Source organism: Rhipicephalus microplus, chromosome X (genome assembly GCF_043290135.1).
Source record: "Rhipicephalus microplus isolate Deutch F79 chromosome X, USDA_Rmic, whole genome shotgun sequence".
NCBI classification, from domain to species: domain Eukaryota; kingdom Metazoa; phylum Arthropoda; class Arachnida; order Ixodida; family Ixodidae; genus Rhipicephalus; species Rhipicephalus microplus.
This window is the reverse complement of record NC_134710.1, coordinates 463336945-463359075: the sequence shown is the minus strand read 5'-3', so window position 1 is coordinate 463359075 and position 22131 is coordinate 463336945.

Sequence of the window (22131 nt, the reverse complement as noted above, 5' to 3'; positions counted from 1 at the left end):
GTGGAGCACCTAGACCATCGAGAGCCGTATTGGCTGAAGCCGTGGACAATGCACCAAGGGTTGGCAACGCGGCGCTATATAAGCGGAAGACTTTCGTATATTTTAGAGTTCTACAGTTCAACAGTTCTCCTGTACAGTTCTTGACTTCTCGTTCTACTTGATCACTTCCTTCCTACTGAAAATTCCTACAAGTACAGGACCTGCACATACGATGTTATTAGATACGGGGCATATAGGTGGTATGGCTCATACAGGTGTTACGGGTCATACAGGTGGTAAGGGTTATACGGGTGGTACGGGTCATACGGGTGGTACGGGTGATACGGGTGGTGCGAGTCATACAGGTGGTACGGCTCATATAGGTGGTATAAGTGTAACGAATGTATGGGTATTACAGGTTATGCAGGTGATATGGGTTGGATTAGCTATTTGGGTCTAAATTAACATGCAGCAAAAGAATGTATTAAGAAAGGCATGCCAGTTCATGAAGCCCACAGTAAAATAAACAATGTAATGTAGGTATGCTGCAATGATATCAAATAAACACGATCAGGCTAGAGCAATGCTTTGACGACTCATTTATTTAGGTCGTTCAACATTTCAGCAATAAATCCTTTCATTTTTCTTAGCCTCTCAATTGCTGCCACTTCACTTGGTCTCCCAGCAATGTACTTGTTGAAGGCATCTGTAAAAAAATGAGCAGGAATATGTAGCAATTAGGGACTTACTGGTTCATATAGTTGATAAATTTTATCATCCCTAAATTCAGCAAAATATACTAAGCATGAAACACTTACTTCCGACTGCCTCCAATCTCTTAGGCGTGAGTGCCCTCCTGGGTGGTGCCTGGTTTTCCGAGCGCACGTAGTGCTGACAAGGGGCTCCTGTGATGCTCCTGTTGTGGAGGGCACTCACGCCCCACAGAAGCTTGGTCGCCTCCTTACAGAACAAGCTGTCTCTCCGACGCGAAAGAAGCCATGCCCATTTTTCCTGCTCCAGCAATATGCCATTTCTTAGGTGAATCTGCGCAAAAAAATGTGGAATCATAATAAAAGACTCAATGTTAGTTGCGCTCTTTGGTCGTGCGAGTATAGTTTTGCTCGTATGTATTCAAATAGAGTAGAAGCTCGTTGATTCGGATTTCAAGGGACGGGAAAAGCTGTCCGAATTAACTGAATGGCAAATTAACGAATGAACAGGGAAAACAGCATCTAAAATCAAGCTGCAGAAGCATACCTTTATTTGTTGAAGTATTTTGTAATTGTCGTCTGCGTTTTCGCGCAGATTTCAGCTGACATCACAATTTTTCCTAACTGTTACAAATGGCCAACAGCACGCAAGCTGTCGGGAGTGTTCAGGCAAGCGTCCTCTAATATTAAATGCGCCTCCGAGACTTCCCGTGAGGTGCGATGAGGTTGCGGCTGTATCTCCTCGCATGATTCTTTGTCGGAATCGTGGTTTTCATGGGCGCCCGTGACATCATTAATAATCTCTTGATCGGTCAGGAGACCACTCGTGGCGACACCATGATCAATCGCGATGTAGTCCTGAAAGGTCACATCTGTGGGAAGAACAGCATCGAAATTCGGGCAGTCATTGTCGGTGGACTCGGCTGACACCTCCTCGATGCCATCGTCAGCTACTGCTGCATGCTCGGGCCTCATAAAACCGCTGTGCCGAAAACAGTTGGCGATGACTTGCGGCGGAGTGTTGTTGCACACGTGGGCGATGATGTGCACTGCGCCGAGTAAGTCCACTTGATACAACTTTTCAGCTTCTGAGCATAGGATCATTCGCTCTAGCAGGTGCTTGCGGTACTTCGACTTCACGTAGTGAATGATACCCTGGTCCATCGGCTGAAGAGCAGACGTAGTGTTGGGCGGCAAAAAAACTACTTTGATGCTCTTCAGTTCGACTGTACAGTTATGGGCACTGCAGTTGTCAACAACCATAATTATCTTGCGGTCCTTTGACGTGAAGAGCCGGTCCAACTGCTGCAGCCAGCCGCGAAAAATGTCCGATGTCAACCATGCCTTCCTGTTCGCTGTGTACTCGACAGGAAGGCTTTTGACGTTCTTGAAACAACGTGGCTTAAGCGCCTTCCCGACGACAAGTAGTGGCAAGCGCTCAATGCCAGTCATATTGGCGGCAAGAAGCACAGGTATCCTTTGCTTGCACTTCTTGCCACCAATGCACCCGTCCCCTTTGAAAGCCACCGTCTTGTCGGGCAGAGCTCTGAAAAATAGAGCAGCTTCATCTGCATTGAACACGTCACGTGGTTCATTAGCGGCGATGTGCTCGAGGAGCTTCACAATTGTCTACTCGGTGGTCACGCTTTCGTCAACACTGGCCTTTTCGCCGCACACACTCCTGAAGACAAGTTCGTGTCTCTCTCGAAACCTCCAAAACCACCCTTCTGAGGCTTTGAACGATTCAATGTTTATCATTGCAGCGTACTTCTCACCTTGCGCCATGATGAGAGGTCTGCTCAAAGGCAGATGCGCGTTGCGACAGTCAGTAATCCACCGGAGCGAAGCTTCTTCGAGCTAGGGATGAGCTGCGGTTCGCAACCACTTTCTAGAGGCACAAAACTTCTCGCTTTCGAAGGCTTGTCGAATCTGTTGTTCATTCTCACGTACGTTCCCAACGTGCTCCGCTTCACGTTGTACTTGGTCATAACCTGCCGTCGCGATTCGCCGTTCTTCAGTGCTTCCAAAATTTCCACTTTAGTCGCCAAGTTCTTCGCGTCGTAGTTTTGCCGCTTTTTCGGCGTTGCTATCACTGTAGCACACGATGGTGGTGGCATGCAAATACGGTCACAATGGAAGAAAAAGAGAACTCCGCAAGAAGAGCTGGTTCCGACACGAATATACCTCGTCATCCACAGTCAAAACAAAAAGAAGACAGTCCGAGCCATTTCACCTTTCCTCGTGTCCCAAATTCTCACAGAAGCAATAGTTCCAGGTTATAAAGTGACAAAGATGAGTTGTGGAGATCTCCTTCTGGAGGTTTGTCACAAAGCTCCATATGATAAGCTGTCTAAACTTGTAGCGTTTGGGAAACCTTTGTTTTGGTGAGCCCACACAGGACAATGAACTCTGTTTGTGGCGCGGTTACCGACGATGACTTAACTGAACTTCCTGAAAGTGAACTGCTCGAATGTTGGCAAGACCAGAACGTGGTCAAAGTCAAACGAATCACAATAAAATGCAACAACAAACAGACCACTACAAAACACGTATTAATTACATTCGGTACCAGTGACCTGCCAGAATCAATTAAAACCGCCTATTGTAAGCTCCGTGCAAGACCATACATTCACAATTCTCGTCGATGTTTCAAGTGTCAACGTTTCGTGCATGGATCGCAGAGCTACAGATGGCGCGCTGCTTGCGCAAGGTCTGCATCCATGGAACACATATTCGACAACTCCACCTCAGAAACAACTCATTGTTCGCACTGTGGAGAAGATCACGCTGCCCACTCACGATCATTCCCGACATGAAAAAAAACAAATAGTAGAACTTAAGGTCAAATTTAATCTGTCTTTTCAAAAAGCACGTCAACGGTTCGCACTACACAACTAGCATTTTCCTTTCTTCAATGTGACGCGCACGGGCGCCGCGCCACATGTTTCTGCACCCGTGAATGTCACACAGAGTGTGGCCGCGGTAGTGCCACCAGCGGACCCGGCTCGAGCAGCCTGTACTGCTCCGCCATCTGACAAACAAGGTCGACAGACCCCCGTGTCTGCTAGACCTCGGACCACTGCAAGCGATGTTAGGTCCGAAAGTTCTGTGAACGTGCCTGCCGAGACGGAACCATCTCACAAATGGTGATGGATACAAGTCCCACTCCACCGGTGCCTCAGACGCCGAAGGATAGGCGCAACTCTTTGGAGTGCGCCAAGAAAGAAAAACCCCGCATCGAACAGGGCCCCCAAAAGGCCCTGTAACCTAACGTAACGCTTTTGTACACACAGCACTACACAGCATTAAAATGACACAAACAGTACGGTGGAAAATCAGACGACTACTGAGAAACCTCGATAATATCCAGGAACTTTTACACAAACGTTAATACATCTAAAGTGCTGTGTGCACAAAAGACACACCTAAAGCCTAAACACGTACACTCACCTTTTGTCATTACGTTCTTTTTCGGAAGTACCGGAATGATGCCGCTGTGTCATCCGGTGGTGTTGCCATTATAGTCAATTAAGGGATTGCATGCACACACCTGCCACTACAAACATCCCTTGAGGCGGTACTGTTCGAGCAGTTCTTTTAAATAAGCTCGTCACCATTTGCTCTCTCTACATACCTCCACAGCACCGCCTCGAAAAGCATGAATTCCAGTCTCTCGTTGACGAACTTCCCAGAACGCTACCTTGTCCTAGGGGATTTTAATGCGCATGGTAACCTCTAGGCGACTCTCGCTGTGATGTGCGAGCTCACCTGATTGAACAGTTCCTTTTATCTTCCGATGCGTGCGTTCTGAATCGAAAAGTGCCAACATATTACAACATCGCTAACAATACGTACTCAACAATAGACCTCAGCATAACATCTCCATCACTCCTGCCTCTACTTAATTAGGAAGTCATCAATAATCCATATGGTAGTGACCGTTTCCTTATAGTTCTCAGCACATCAATATCAATTATATGTCCTCCACAGGTTCCCAACTGGCTCACCAAAAAGCCGTTTTGAAACAGTTTCAAGAAATGACCCTCCTAACTTGGACTGACAAGGGGGTGTTATGCATTGAAGCTGCTGTGAGCTGCCTGACAGCTTTTTTTATTAATGCTGCAATGAATTGTATACCACAAACATGTGGACCATCAGGAAAAGGACGAGTGCTGTGGTGGAATGGTGAGTGCCGTAATGCGCGCAAAGAATAATATAAGGCATGGAAGTTGCTTAGACACTCGCCTACAGCCGAGAATTTTGTAAACATTAGGAACGTCAAGTCGCATGGAAGGAGGACGTGTCGACAGGCGAGACGGGAAAGTTAGCACAAATTTTTATCAGGAAATAATTATTACACAAATGACGCGAGAGTCTGTAACATGGTTGGTGAGTTGGCAGGACGACAAGCACACACACTTCCTCTAGTGAACACACAAAGGTTGAGTTTGGAAGACCAGGCGAATACTCTCGGAGCGCCCTTCGAACAGGTCTCCAGCCCATCACATTACAGAGAAGCGTTCTGACGATACAAAACCAGAATAGAAAAACAGAGATTAGAGCGTGAACCCACAATATACGAGGCATACAATGAGCCTTTCTCTTTGGCTGAACTACAAGCTTTATTTCCTCGCTGCAATAAATCTACCCCAGTCCCGGACCGTGTGGCATATGAAATGTTAAACCTGCCCACAGAAACCCAGAAAGCTCTCCTGTCTCTGTATGATGCGATATGGTCTTCCGGCGAGCTACCCCCAGGCTAGAAGGAAGCTATCGTTATCCCAATTCTAAAATAAGGCAAGGACCCGTCCAAAGTTTCCTGCTACGGGCCAATAGCGTTAACCAGCTGTCTTTCCAAAGACTTTGAAAAAATGATTAATAAGCACCTGATGGACTTCCTTGAAACTAATCACACCAGCCAGTGCGGGTTCCGAGAGGCTAAGTCGACTACTGACCACCTTGTCCGTATCGAGGCACAAATTCGCGACTCTTTTGTTCATAAGCATTTTTTTCTCTCTGTGTTCCTCAATATGGAAAAAGCATATGACACTACTTGGTGCTTTGGCATAATGCGAGACCTGTCACATCTAGGTGGGCGGGGTAGAATGCTGACAATCATCGAAAGCTACTTGTTCAACAGGACATTCCGTCTCCGAGTTGGCACTGTATCATCTCGAATATTTGTCCAAGAAACAGGACTACCAAAAGAAGGTGTAATCAGTTGCACACTTTTCACAGTCAAAATGAAATCCTTGCATCTGTCTCTCCAGTGTAATATTTTTTACTGCATATATGTCGATGATGTACAGGTTGGTTACAAATTGTGTGACATCTCAATGTGCCAACGTCAGGCTCAACTAGGTTTGAACAAGGTTTCTATATGGGCAGATGAGAATGGCTTTAAACTTAACGCGCTAAAGAGCACTTGCGTCTTGTTCAACCGAAAATGTGGCCCCCATCCTGACCCCGACATTGACCTGCATGGCAAATGCTTGTCTATGAAGACCGCGTACATGTTTTTGTGACTAATATTAGACACAATACTAGCCTTCATTCCACAGAATTATTTAAAAGATGAGTGCTTAAAAAATGAATATTTTGAAAGTGTTGTCACGCACAACGTGGGGTAGTGACAGTAAATGTCTCATTAATTTATATAAAATCCTCCTACGCACACGCCTAGATTACGGTGCCATAATCTATCAGACGGGGACACCATTAGCCTTGAAGATTCTCTACCCTGTCCACCATCTAGGCATTCGCCTCTCTATGGGTACTTTTCGAACTAGACCAGTGGAGAGCCTGTAAGTGGATTCGAATAAATGGTTGCTTCATTTACAGAGATGTTACCTGTCTTTTGTGTACATTGCGAAGGTGACGGTGGACAATCAACACTCTTCTCATTTAACAACTAATGAATTGCCCTGCCCTGGTTTGTTCGAGAACCGTCCTTCGTTCAGGCAACCCTGCTCGTTCCTTGTAAGGGGCCTGGCCGAAAAAACATGTGTGCTTCTTCTCGAGCATAGTTTGATGGTTCCTGCTGCATATCTGCCGCTGTGGCAGTGGCAGCTAATAGTCTGCGATTTCTCTTTTGAAAAGTCGCAGAGCACGCACCACTTGGACACATACATACATACATACATACATACATACATACATACATACATACATACATACATACATACATACATACATACATACATACATACATACATACATACATACATACATACATACATACATAAATACATGCATACATACATACACACATACATACATACATACATACATAGACACATACTTCCTAGAACTACAACTTAAATACACATGTCCTGAGTTCTTTATCGATTTCTCAAAGTCCAACACTTCTGTGTCATATGCAGCGGTAGGCCAATTCTTTTCCGAGGCCGGCGTTCTTCATCCTGATGCAACCTTTTTCACAGGACAAGGTTATGCAACACTGGCGGTCGTAAAACACATCAAATAGATAAAATTACAATAGGCGGCAATATACGCAGATTCTCTATGTGTGGGTAAAGCTCTGAAAACTCCTAAAATAGACAAAAACCCTGTGCTAGTGTCACTTTACTCACTTGTGTGCACACTGTGCACATCAAAACTGCATGTCGTTGTCTGCTGGGTCCCGGGGCACCGTGAGATACAAGGAAACGTTTTGGCAGACAAGCTGGCTGCTTCCGCCAACGACACCACTTCCAATGCATCAATACCAATCCCTGCACTTGACTTTAAACCTTTTCTAAAACAAAAGCTTCGTGGGTATTGGCCGAGCACGTGGGATAGAAACATAGACAATAATCTCCATGCTATTAAGCCGCAACTATGTAATTGGCCACAACTATCAAAATCACGACACACAAAAGTAACACTTACAAGGCTAAGAACAGGACATACACACTACACATTCATATATTCTGTCCGCCGGCAATCCACCATTGTGTGAGAGATGTGGAGAATCATTTACAGTTCTGCATATTCTCGTCCACTGCAATGAGTTGGATGGTATTAGAAAAAAAAAGCACTTTTTACTGCCCTACCAACAGCAGCTCCCACTACACCCTGGGATGCTCATCGCTAGGAATCCACTTTTTAAACTGAAATCGCTTTGCACGTTTGTAAATGATGTTCATAAATTTCAACCTATATTTCGAGGTGATCCGTAGCACGACCACTGCACCGTTGTCGTGGTTGCGGTGGCTACATTTCCGTCATGGTTCTATTATCGCGACATTTTGCCATCTACATTGACTGCACATATTTCACGCAACTGTCATGATTTGATTACTTCTATGTTTTTACCTGCGTTAGTGCGAGGAATGTTAAGGCCCCTTTACAGCCACGCATCACATCATTGTTGGGAGACCGCCAGGGGGCTCGAAGTAGTGCAGACGCGCTCGCTTCGCGCTCTGGATTCTCATGATTTTTAGCGGTGTTTTCCGTCTGCAACCACTCTAAAACGCTACTATCAGCTTCAAGAAGTTCCGAGGAACGCCTGGGCACCACTCAAAAGGATTTCTTGCCACTTGGAGGTGCCAAAGGACTTCAGAAAGCTCGTCACCCCTAGGACGCTCACCAAACGCTGACCTAGGGAGCCACCGGCAGCTGCACCGACGCTGGGGACGCCCGCGTCGGAGCTTCATCCAGCTATGGCTCTCAACGCGGCGACCGACCAACAATACCACCTCCTAGACCAGGATGGTACAGCAGACGACCAAATGGATCAACTCCAGGGCGACCACGATACGGTGAGCCGAGACGCTATCGGCGCTCAATCGCATGCAGAAGAGGACGCTAGCTGGCAGGCAGCGAAATCCACCAAAAAACGCAAGCAAGAGGCACTGGAGCGGAGGCGCGGTAGCGCAGGGCTCCAGGACCAAGTTAAGACAGGCACGCCAACATTCAAGAAATTGCCAAAGCTACCGCCGTTGCCGAAGGACGATTACAAGATCGTCATTCGTCCAAACCAGGGCCTCCCGCTGAGAAACATTCTGACTCCTACGCTTGCGCAAGCAATCATCGAGGCATGCCAAGCTGGCATCAGAGATGACCATTTCATCCTTAGAATCAACCCAGGGTCAAACATAGCGATTCTGTCGACCAAATATGAGGAAGTGGCGGACAAAGTGCGTCTGATACGCGCCCTTGTGCTTAACGGCAGGGCTCACGCTGTCCGTGCCTACGCCGCAAATGGAGACGATACTCTGAGAGGGGTGATTCACGGCGTACCGATGAACACCTCAACCGAAACTCTCATGGCGCACCTACGTGTCAGAACGCACGGTGTGGAGATCATCACTGCCAGAATGATAGGCACAACGAAAAGCGCAGCCATTACATTTTTCGGTCCAACGCTACCTCGTACCGTCTACTATTACGGGGGTGAACTCCGCTGCTACCCCTTCCGACCTACGATTCAAGTCTGCAAGGTCTGCCGAGAAAAAGGACACCGCGCGGACGTTTGCCCGCATCCGGATCACCCCATTTGCCGGCTGTGCGGACTGACTAATCCAACGGATGGACATCCGTGTTCTATTAGTTGCGCCTCGTGCGGGGAGGCTCACCCCACAGGAGATCCAACTTGCAAAAAAAGACTTAAGCCGCCGAAGCCTAAACAGCCGCAAGTACAAGCAGGCTACAGTGATAAACTTCAACAGGGCACTAGCAACGACCCACCGAGGACCAAGAATCTCCGCTGGTTCTCCTCCGAAGAGGAAGAAAACGCCTACAAGTCAGCCGATGACAAGCACAGTTCCCGGTCGCATTCACGGTCCCCGGGCAGAAAGCCGCACTCGCCATCCAAGAAGAGCGCGCCAGCACCGACTCAGCAGAACCTCCACCACGGTCCTCCAGGAGGGGGAGCCAAAGGCAACGGCGGGGATCAAGGATGCACCCAACAGGCATCATCACTTCCGGTAAGCTGGGCGGAAGCCGTGGCTCCCAAGTCTGCATGTACTCCCCCCATCACACAAAACGTACACTATCAAGCAGTAATCGCTGAAAACAAACAGCTTAAGCAACGCCTTGACAAATACGAGAACAAAATAATGTGGCTCGAAAAACAGCTGGCCCAATTAATGGGAGCCACCCCGAAAACTACAGTCCAGGCCTCTCAAAATATAACTAGCCAACCAAGCGAAAAGCTACGGGACAATGAGCACATCCAACCGCAATCGACACCACCACGAGATCCTGTAGCCAATATAGGAACAGAACAAACAGCGACAAACCTCACTTTACAACAACAACTGCAGCTAATGCAACAGCACATACTGCAGCAAACAGAAGCCCAAATGAAACAGTTCTTTGTCGAATTTCAAGACCTGAAGCGATACGTTCATGAAAGCCTCGACAAAGAAACGAAGCGTCGACGTAAGCAGAGCCAACCGCGGTCCCAGGAGTCCGACGCCAAAAGCATGCTTACCTCGGACGCTGAAAGCACACCCACCTCCTCGCATCATGGCAATTAACCGACGCATAGCAAACGAGAATCTCACTATATGGTCCTGGAACTGTCGTTCCCTGCACAACAAGCACGCTACACTCACTCTATACATAAAGGCGGCGCTGGTTCCTCCTGACGTAATCTGCTTGCAAGAGGTGGGAGCCAGGCCTAAAACAGTTTCTGGCTACAAACTGTACATGGATCCAAATACACCTAAGATTGCGACACTCGTCCGGAAAGAATTGGCAGCTACATGCATAACGGCACCGAACGAAGAGACGCAACACCTTATCGTAACGCTCTGGCCAGCGAAGAAAGGACGCCCGAGGCAGGTTATATGTAACATATACAGTCCCCCACAAGACAGAAAAGCAGAATTCACCAATATCTTCCACTATTTGAACAACAAGCTTCAACCACGCGACCGCTTGATCATCACTGGGGACTTCAACGCTTGGCACACCACATGGGGTTATAGCGCAGACAGACCCAAAGGTACGCGACTTTTAGAAGCGATACAGCGCTACGACTACACACTCCTCACGACACCGGGCATACCGACTCGTATAGGAAACAGTGTCAACAGGGACACCACTCCCGACCTTACCATAACCAACAATGCCGCGACCATGCGCTGGAGTGTGCTGGATGACAATCTGGGCAGCGATCACAATATTGTGCAAATAACATATGAAACAGCTCGACTGCGACGCCCGCTCGGAAAAGCCAGACTGACTAACTGGACTAAATATAGAGAGCAACAGGAAGTAGACGGGCCCAAGTCAACAACTATAGCCCAATGGACACCGTACATTAAGGGTCTCTATGACAAGAACACCAAGATATATCAAACAACTACCGACGCACCTGCCATTGACACCCACTTGACACATCTTTGGGAAGCTCGTCGAGGCCTCACGAAACGGTGGCGCCGACAAAACCTAAATAAGAAACTCAGACTCCGTATAGCGAAAATCACGGAGGAAGTAAACGCATACTCAAAGGAACTTTACAACAACAACTGGCGCACCTTCTGCGATTCCTTAAAAGGCACATTAAGCACGAAAAAGACGTGGAACATCCTACGGAGTCTTTTGGATCCCTCTGCAACAAGAACCGAAACAAACGCTACCCTTCAACGGCTAGCTGGGGAATTTCAAGGTGATCCGGATCAGTTAATAGAAGAGCTGAAACAACGCTACACAGGAGAACGCAAGCGAAACGTTAGCCCAACACCCAGTCAAGAATACAATGGAGAACCCAACACTGAGCTCGACGCCCCCATAACCTTTGCTGAGGTTTATGCAGCGGCTCAAAGCTTCAAAAGAAATACAGCGCCCGGATTGGATGGCATTACAAATGCCATGGTACGGAACCTCAGCGATGAAGCATTACAAGCCATCACAGACCACTTTAATCAGGAAGTCTGGACACCGAGTGGAAAGATACCTGCAGAATGGACACTGGCACAGGTTGTACTCATACCTAAACCAGGCAAACGGCGAAGCCTTGATCAGCTACGACCAATTTCTTTAACGTCATGCATTGGCAAGCTCTTCGAAAAAGTTATACTCACTCGCCTTGAGCAATACACAGAAGAACGGGGGCTTCTACCAACATCTATGTACGGATTTAGGCGAGGAGTGTCTACCCAGGATATCTTCTTACTGCTCAAAGAGGAAGTGCTTAACCCAGCGCCAGGTAGTCTCAACAATCTACTCGTTGCACTCGACATCGAAAAAGCATTTGATAATATTGCGCACTCTACCATACTAGACGGTCTTGCAGCCATAGGATGCGGACAACGCATATTCAACTATGCCTCTGATTTTCTTGGAAATCGCAAGGCGCAGATTGGCATAGCTGGTACCAAATCATCACCATACGACCTCCCACTGAAAGGCACACCTCAGGGCTCCATCTTGTCTCCATTTTTATTCAATATCGGCCTCCGGAAACTAGTCCTCCAGCTGGAGACTGTACCAAACCTGGGCTGTGCCTTTTACGCGGACGATATTACGCTATGGGCAACAAAGGGCTCCTATGGAGAACGACAAGATGTACTGCAAACCGCTATAGACATGATTCAAGGCTACCTCACTGCTGCAGGCATGTCGTGCGCACCTAGCAAATCGGAATATTTGCAAATAAGACCCCCACGCACTCGGTCCAACCGTGCACCCGCGCTGCAGCTAGAAATTGCCGGACAGATCATCAACAGGACCCCAGTAGCTCGAATATTAGGCATGCACGTGCAAGAAAACAACAGCGTAAAGACTGCAATAGGCAAACTCAAACACACCGTAAAGAGTATTGCATCCCTTATAGCTAGAATTGCGCGAAGTAATGATGGGATGGCAGAGGCCGACACGGTACGCCTTGTACAGGCCTTCGTTCTCAGCCGAGTCACGTTCGCTCTTCCCTTTCAATCCACACGCAAGCCCGAAATAGAGCAGATTGACAGACTCATCAGAATTGCGTACAAAGCAGCATTGCGACTTCCGAACAGCACAAGCACAGAAAAACTCATGGGACTCGGCATGCATAATACGTATGAAGAATTGGCCGCCGCCACGCTAATCGCACAGCGAGAACGACTCACCACTACGCTCCAGGGAAGAACACTGCTACAGAGGCTGGGATACCCTCTCACCCCTCAATACTGTGGCGATGAGACAGTCATTGTACCCAAGCAAATACGTGATCAAATAATCATGGAACCAGTTCCAAAAAACATGCACCCGCTCTACAACAAAAAGCGCCGTCAAGCGCGAGCACGAAAACTCCTGCAGAGAAGTAGCGATCCAGACGCTTACTTTACCGACGTCAGTCTTTATCCCGCGCCACCACAAGGCTCCAGAAAACAAGCATATGCATTGGCAGTGACTAACCAAAGCAAAGTCGTGGCCTGCGGGTCCCTACGCACCAGATCAAGTGCCACCGCAGAGGCAGCAGCCATAGCCTTGGCAATCAGAGAAGCCGAAAGAAGGGGGCGCTCAGCGTATATTTTGACAGACTCACAAGCTGCATGTCGCTTATACCTTAGAGGCACACTTCCAAGGTGCGTCACTGATATTTTGGGGTCCATGTTGATGGAGGCACATGGCATCACTTGGTGCCCAGGGCATGACGGCCTGGGGGGGAACGAGGAGGCAAACTGCGTAGCTCGCGGACTTACTGGCCGAGACGCAGGACTCTCCTCAGGACACCTCACAGGGCATCATGAAGAGCAAAGTGTAACAAGCAGGCAGATATTGGAAAACCAACGCCTTACAAGACGCACGTACGCCCCTCCACATCCGAACTTAAGCAGCCAACAAGCCCGGGATTGGCGCCGCCTCCAAACGAACACATACCCCCACATATCAAAACTACACGCAATTTTTCCACAGATATACACAACAGGGGTATGCCCATGGTGTAGTAACCACACAGCCACACTTACACACATAACCTACCAATGTACCGAGCGGCCAGCCAATGCAGTATCTAGGTTGGTGCGCTCACTACAAACACTCACAACGTGGTCTTGGGTGGCACGGCTTTCCGAGCTGGCACTGGGGAGCCAACTGGTGACCCTAGACCAGGCCCGGCGAGCCGCTGTGGCCAGTGGGGCTCTACAAGAGGGCTCCACCCGGGATTAGTCGCGTAATTTTAATTCTTCAATAAAGTTTATTCTCTCTCTCTCATCATTGTTCATATCTCTAGTCTATTGAAATGGCGGCGCTCTTTGGCATCAATTGGCCCTTGTGCCACAAAATACCACTCAATATATATATATATATATATATATATATATATATATATATATATATATATATATATATATATATATATAAACAACATGGAAAAATGTCCTCCTTGAGGCATCTCTTAAATTAACAGAAATCGCTCTTAATCACAGTGATAAGCAGGCAAAGAAACTGGTCGCTATGACCAACACCATTCTCCACCACAACACTTTATCGAACGAAGAAATCACCCGATTAACAGAATTTGAACAGAAGAAATACCAAGCCATCATGACCACAAAAATTCATAAATTCAAAAGAGACCATTTGCCCAAACCTACGTTCCTTGATATAGTTCCTTATCACTACAACAACACCACCCAGGAAACCACTAACGGTACAAAATAGCACCCATCTAGGAACACACCCTGTGACACTGTGTTTGTAAACTTATCGAACACAAGCTTGTCCCCTGACGAAGAAAAACTGCTGTCTAAGGGACTAAGCTTCTGCCCGACCACAAAATTTTTCGATGAATTCCACTTGCTTCGAGACCTCGACAACTTCGCTAGAAGCTTAAGGTTGCGCGAATATTTCTTGGACAGGCCTTCTAACCACGAAACAATTTACCGTTGTATATCAAATGATTGGACACCAAACAGTAATCGAGCAAGTGCTTGAACATTTATATCACCGCAGTACAGAAAGATATAGTACACTAATACCACAGACAGAAAGGAGACTGAAAAAACTTGACAAAATCTGAAAAAATAAGTATGAGAAATTTGGCATCTAGGACAGACATAACAATAAAACCCGCTGACAAAGGAGGAGCAATTGTAGTCCTTAATACAACTAACCACTGACAAGAAGCATACCGCCAACTAGACGACTCAAGATTTTACGGACGCTTCCTAGGTGATCCGACAGACGAACCCAAACGTATCGTATCAACAGAACTAAAGAAACTGTTGGATGCAGAACAGATAACCAACACTGACCAAAAACTGGTGCGAGCAGCATACTCTCATCCAGGTCGCTTCTACATCCTCCCAAAAATTCATAAACCCGGTAACCCAGGTCGACCAATCATATCAGACATTGGTACAATAACTGAACCCATATCAGGGTACGTGGACAAACTAATAGGCCACATTTCGTGCACCCTCGCGTCGTACATAAAAGACACAACACATTTTCTTCGAGACATTGCAGGTCTGTGTGTGCTGAAAAACTCGTATTTGGTTACTCTTGATGTCTCTTCATTGTATACAAATATTTCTCACGATGACGGCATAGCTGCATTACAAAACATGTACACAAATAATCGACAATCTAACGTCCCAGATTTCTCTGCCATCCCAACTTTGACGAGGATGGTCCTCGAAATTAATTCATTCGAGTTTAACCAAGAGTATTTTCGACATATCAGCGGGACCGCTATGGGCACCAAAATGGCACCTAATTATGCCAAAATATTTATGAGAAAGCTAGAATCTGAATTTCTTGCACAAAGTTCCTTGAAACCAATGTTATACAGAAGATACATAGACGACATCTTCCTTATTTGGACCCACAGCGAGGAAGAACTTCTCAGCTTTATTGACACTTTCGATGCTGTACATCCAAACGTACACTTCACACACGCATACTCGCAAGTAACCGTAAATTTTCTTGATGTTACCGTAACGATAGAAGAAGAGACGCTCTCTACAACCCTATATCGTAAACCAACGGATCGACAACAATACCTCCTCCATTACCAAAGCGATCACCCACGCCACTGTAAAAACAGTATTCCATACAGCCAGGCTCACCGGTTTAAGCGAATATGCTCCAGAGACGCTGACTTTGACACGAGCTCACAGAGGCTAAAATTTATGCTCGAGAAACAACCCCCCCCCCCCTCCATGTAATTAATGACGCTGTTCAAAAAGCAAGAAAACTAAAGCGTGAAGACTTACTTATGAAGCGACCAACGCAAGAAGACCTACAACGAACAAACCTCTGCTTGACTTACAGCACAAACTTCCCCAATGTGAACAAAATCCTTAAACGACATTACAACATTCTGGAACAAAGTGAACGTCTGAAACGCGCATTCCCATCCGTTCCAGGTGTCGTTTACCGACGACCACGTAACCTCAAAACACTTGTCCACTCTCAAATTAACACATCACCCCCCAATAATTCATGCCGACCTTGTTTATAGCCTCGATGTGTTGTATGTAAGGCGATGCAAGAAACACACAAAGCAACTAACACACAATCCATGTTTTCGATTAACATACGAGGAAACCTCACATGCGATTCCTCTAATCTGGTATACCTACTCGAATGCAGCGTGTGTGGTATGCACTAAATCAGACAAACAGAAACACCATTTAGGATTCGCTTCAATAATCCCAGAGTCCATGCGAAATCAGCCCCAAGCCTACCTCTATCAAAACAACTCAATCTTCCCGACCATGCATTCGACAAACTATCAGTAACGCTCTTAGACACGGGACTTAAATTAAATCGAGAACGTGAACAACAAGAGTCATACCTTGTTCACCGATTTAACACCGTCGATGGAGGAATAAAGAGAATCCTGGTACACTTGCAGCAAATAAAGCATTAGGAAACAATAACGGCAATAATGAAAATAGTAACTGAGTTCATGGCACTGCAGCTGCGAAGGGCACTGGACAACTCAAAACAATTCCAAGTGTAACACTTCCTAAGTGAAGCTGTCATCTGTTTTCTGTTTTATTTTACTACCCAATCCATTGTGCCATGCATGACATGCCAAACAGCAACCCTGTGCACAGCCAGGAGGCCCCCACTGCACGCGTAATTCAGAAGCGGACAAGGAATTCGCATTGCACCCGCTTATCAGCCTCTGCAGTAATAAGCGCTACCCCTCTTTCTACGACGAAATGTTGACGGGGCGCCGATTAGTTAAAGGCTTAAAACTTCCTAAAAAAGCTCTTTTTTGCCCCACACCGAACCGCCAGTGCCTAGAGGCGCCGTCTGGTCGGGAAGAATGCGTTAGTGAAAGGAAGCATACGCATACCGCTGACATCAGAAAGGTGAAGGGGAGAAAGTGGAGAGAGATGAAGGGGGATGTGGAAGGAAGAGTGGAAGGAGGGCTCCCGATGGGATTCCACCTTATATTCTTTTTCTCTTTTTTCTTTTCTTTTTTCTTTCTTCTCTTTTTTTTTCTCCTTCCTTTCCCTCTGATTTGAGATTGTATAAAGCTGAGCACCAACAATCTGTACCTTTATTCCTGATGAAGGCCAGACTCTAGGCCGAAACGAAACGTCGAAATAAACCACGTTGTGACTGCTCACAGGTGATCTACTTGACACTACATATATATATATATATATATATATATATATATATATATATATATATATATATATATATATATATATATATATATATATATACTTCAGTAGATCCTCCGTGAGCGGTCACAACGTGGTTTATTTCGACGTTTCAGGCAGGGTCTGGCGTTCATCAGGATTGAGGGTACAGTTTGTTGGGGCTCAGCTTTTTACAGTTTTAAATCAGAGGGGAGAGAGAAAAATAGAGGAAAAAAAATGAGAATTCAAGGTGGACTTTCTCGAGCGCTGCCTTTCACTCTTCCTTCCCCTTCCCTGTCCCCCCCTCTCTCTTTTTTTTATTTTCATCTTTAGGATGTCTGCGGTCTGTGTAGCCTTCCTTTCACTAACGTATCGTTCCCAAACAGACAGCGCCGCATGGCTCTGGCGGTTTGGTGTGGGGGAAAAGAGGTTTTTTAAGAAGTTTAAGTTTTTAACTACTCAGCGCCTCGTCGAGATCTCGTTGTTGAAAGAGGGGCGCCACGTATTGGCGCAGAGGCTGACAAGCGGGTGCAATGTCAATGCTTGCCCGCTTCTAGATTACGCGTGCAATAGGTGCCTCCCGATTGTGCACAGGGTTTCTGTGGGGCATGTTATGCTTTGCACAATTGATTGGACAGTAAGGTAAAAGCAGAAACAGACGACAGTTGTACTTAGTAAGAGTAGTTACACTTGGAAATATTTTAAGTTGTCCAGTGCCCTTCGCAGCTGCAGTGTCGTGAACACAGTTATTATTTTCATTATTGTCGTTATTGTTTTCTAATGCTTTAATTGCTGCAAGTGTATCCGGATTTTCATTTATTCTCTAGCGAGGTTGTTAAATTGGTGGATGAGGTATGACTCTCATTGTTCACGTTCTCGGTTTGATTTAAATTCTGTCTCCAAGAGTGTTACCGATAGTTTGTCGAATGCATGGTCGGAAAGATTGAGATGTTTTGATAAAAGTAAACTTGGGGCTGATTTCGCATGGGCTCTGTGATAATTGAAACGTATCCTAAACGGTGTTTCTGTTTGTCCGATGTACTGCATAGTGCACAAGTTGTATTCGAGTAGGTATACCACATTAGAGGAATCGCATGTTAGGCTTCCTCGAATGTTAATCGAAAACTTGGATTGTGTGCTGGTTGCTTTGTGTGTTTCTCGCATCACTTTGCATAGAAGACATAGAGACTTTAAACAAGGTCGGCATGAAGTATTGGGGGGTGAGCTTTCGATTTGAGAGTGGACAAGTGTATCTTTGAGGTTGCGTAGAATATAATGAGCGGTAAAGCAGAGATTGAAAAAGCACGGATGAATCGTTTTCTACGTGGTATTGTGTATAAGAATTCTAGAAAGCGGACAGCGATCAAACCTTCTTGCTAAAATCTCCACAAACACGGACGTACAGAGATATTTGGAAAAACAATGAGGTAAGGTAAGGCAATAACAACTGTAATCTGCAAGAATTATCGAACTATGGGATGGGAATTATCGATAACAACGTAGAACAGTGAAACTCTTTGCCATAGTTATAAATATACTAAGTCTTAATTTCCTGTGCCCAAAAAGCCTATAGATGTGTGATGGCGGGAAGGAACCACGTTAACATACGCGACACCACCTGGTAGAAGAGTGAAATAACAACCAGGTGTCTGAGAATGCCTACTGTGTAACCGGGCGTCACGCAATATGAATTGCGTTACGAGTGGGTCGTTGAATGCTTCCAATCCATCACACAGGGCTCAGCCCTGATTATTCATCATAATCGTCTACCGAATCATTTAATGCAGTAGTGGCCGGACACCTTGCAAGCGTATTCGTTTTAGTAGTCCCAGCAGAGCTTGCAACAACGGGTCCTACAAATGGCAGTCTTCCAGCTTGCGCTGTGACTACGCTGCGCCTTCCACGCAGTTCTGGTGTTTTTTCTGTCGTATCTGTGCCGGAATTTCTGTCCTTAATTGTGTTATGTGTTCAGTGGAGTTCCGTTCATGTTCGGTGCTCCTTTTCTGGGTATGCTTGCCTTGTCCTGTTCTAATCAGTCCCAATAGAACATCATTCACATAAAGCTCGAAAAAGTAGGTGTGTAGTGTGTCGCGTGCCACCTCATGCGAGTACAGGAGCAAACAGGTGCGGAGTTCCCTATTCAGGGGGGAGGGGCACACAGCACACACCTGGGACGCTACCATTTTATTTAAACGAAGGAGTGGCTATCTTCACTTCTGCTCTTGGAATTCTCATGTATTCAGTCGAAAAAGAGCGATTAAGCGAAGACGTTGTATTCTAACCCAGAAATATACACATGCACCCTGAGGTACCGGTGCCTGTGTATGATCGCACTCTACTTCGTTGTAAATCAGCAACCCTTGGGCGAACGCTAGTCTTCTTTTGGACCATGCGCGCGTGTACGGCATGTCTATTTTCTCATATGGAAGCAGCGCTATCAATAATCCCTGCTTATTAAAGGGAAAAGATGTCCTCTCGTTTATACTGTATGCTGTTTTAGGCTACACAGTCACGTCACACGAGAGCAACGCATGCATCGGTATGCTGTCCTATCCTTGAACCATCGCGAGTTGTGCTCTACTTTACCTGGCTTGAGTGATTTTGAAAATAAATATATCCCGGGTTTTCGAAATGCTACAAATCTGCAATTCAGAATAGTGGCACCCTTGACCCCTTTTAGCCATTCCTTGAAGCAGCTTGCATCCGCACGTGCCGGGTCATCCACATGCCTTCGAAGAATGAAAGCGCGTGAATATCTATTCGAAGTGGAACAATTACCACGAGCATCTAGGGCGCTCGTAGATTCCTGGACGAGCTCGCAGTGCACCCACACTTCAATAACTGCGTTCATTGTGATCTCGCACCAGTCAGGCTAGACCGAGCGCGTGGTGGGCGCTTCACGGTGCCCATTATCTTTTAGCGTGTTCTCCGCCACAGGATCAGAAAAATTGTTTTCAGGACAACAGCATTAATATATATATATATATATATATATATATATATATATATATATATATATATATATATATATATTCAATAGTGACCGCTGACTATGTACTTTATCTTCATCTGTATGACCAAACCATTGTAGTGATCATCATCGTATGTCACGCGGGCTGGCTCTCTGCCTCGTGCGTCTGGATTAAAAAAGATAACCTGGTTGCTGCCGTACCGGACGTGGTCTCATAAGTGGTGGAGCGTGCTTTGGTTCCCACGTCCTCCTGCTCTACCCGTCACCCCTGGAGCTCCAGTCTGGTCGATGGTTGTGCACTCAAGCAACAGCGATGGCAGAACCCAACGCGTCCGCTGCTGCAACCACTCCTTCTCAGCCACTTAGGCTTCACTACACCGTGAGTACCTCTCATCGAGACCCTCCGGTATTTTCCGGCCTTCGCAACGAAGACGTCGAAGAATGGCTGGACAGTTATGACCGAACCAGCGTTTGTAATTATTGGGACGAGGCGCACAAACTGCGCTACGTTCCTTTTTACCTCGATGGCGTCGCTAAAACCTGGTATTACAACCACGAGAGCGACTTATCCAATTGGTCGGCCTTCACGGGGCATCTCCGTCAGGTATTTGGCACGTCTGCAGGATGTTCTGTAGTAGCAAAACAGAAGCTCGCCACCCGCATCCAGGGGGACGACGAATCGTATACGTCCTACATTGAAGATATTCTGGCTCTCTGTCGCCGAGCACAAAATGACATGATAGAGGCTGATCGCATCAGACATCTACTGAAAGGTATCAACTCTGTGGCCTTCAATGCTGTCGTGATCCAGAATCCGACTGCCGTCCGGGGCGTCATCACTACATGCCAACGCCTGGACGCGCTTCATTGCATGCGTCTTCCACACGCCTCCTAAGATGCTCGCTTTACCAAAGAGCATAAATTGCGGGCCCTTATCCGCACAATTGTCAGAGAAGAACTTCACGGCCTTATTCCAGGCCACCCTACCATTGCGTCTGTCTACACACCTCCTTCCAACCTGCGAGAGGTAATAAGACGAACTGGCATCAATGACAAGCGCTGCACATGCCCCGTCTCCTGTGCGCTTCCCAGTGCCTTCGTACGCAGAAGTTGCATCGCGGGCCCCTGCACCAGTTCGAACCGTGCCTGCGGACGTCGGATGCGACCATGTGGCTGCGATGACAACGCAAGCGCCAAGGCCACGCCACTATTCTACATGGCGTCCTCTGCGCCCCATCTGCTTCTACTGTAGGATGAACGACGTGGTTACTCAGCTTACTCAGCTGGTTACATTGCTTATCTACCTCTGCTTTACTCTGTTGAAATGCTGCCCCTTTCTAATTACGCCGTGTCGGTCTTGCTTCTTCTCCTAGATTTTCTATATTTTATTTAATGTTTGTCCTCCCGTTTCGCTGTTTCTTTTTTTTCTTTTTTTCTCTCTCTCTCTCTTTTGACCCCTCCCCTCCTGTCTCGACAGGATATAAGAAGACACGGAACATGTGTAAATAATATTAGGCTACTTTCATATTTATAACCTTGCGGCAACCGAAGTTATTCTTCTGCATATATATATATATATATATATATATATATATATATATATATATATATATATATATAATGTCACGTACGTCCCGCGAAAAAGACGAAGGCGACAGCGCATACGCGCATCTGCACGCTTTTATGCAGAACGCAACAACGAAAAAGATGAGGAACTCTCTCTCACGCGGTTAACAAAAATACCGACCGGTTGCTGTTTTCTCAGCGTCTTCGAGTACGACCTCTCTCTTGACGTCGCGACACTGGTGGAGGTGCTGGGGCCTGCAACCTGATGCAAGAAAGCGTTGTTCGGGACCGTACACCCAGTCCGGAGCCTCAACGTCTTGTTGCGACTCCAGTACACCGATTCAGCCGGCGCCTATTAGGC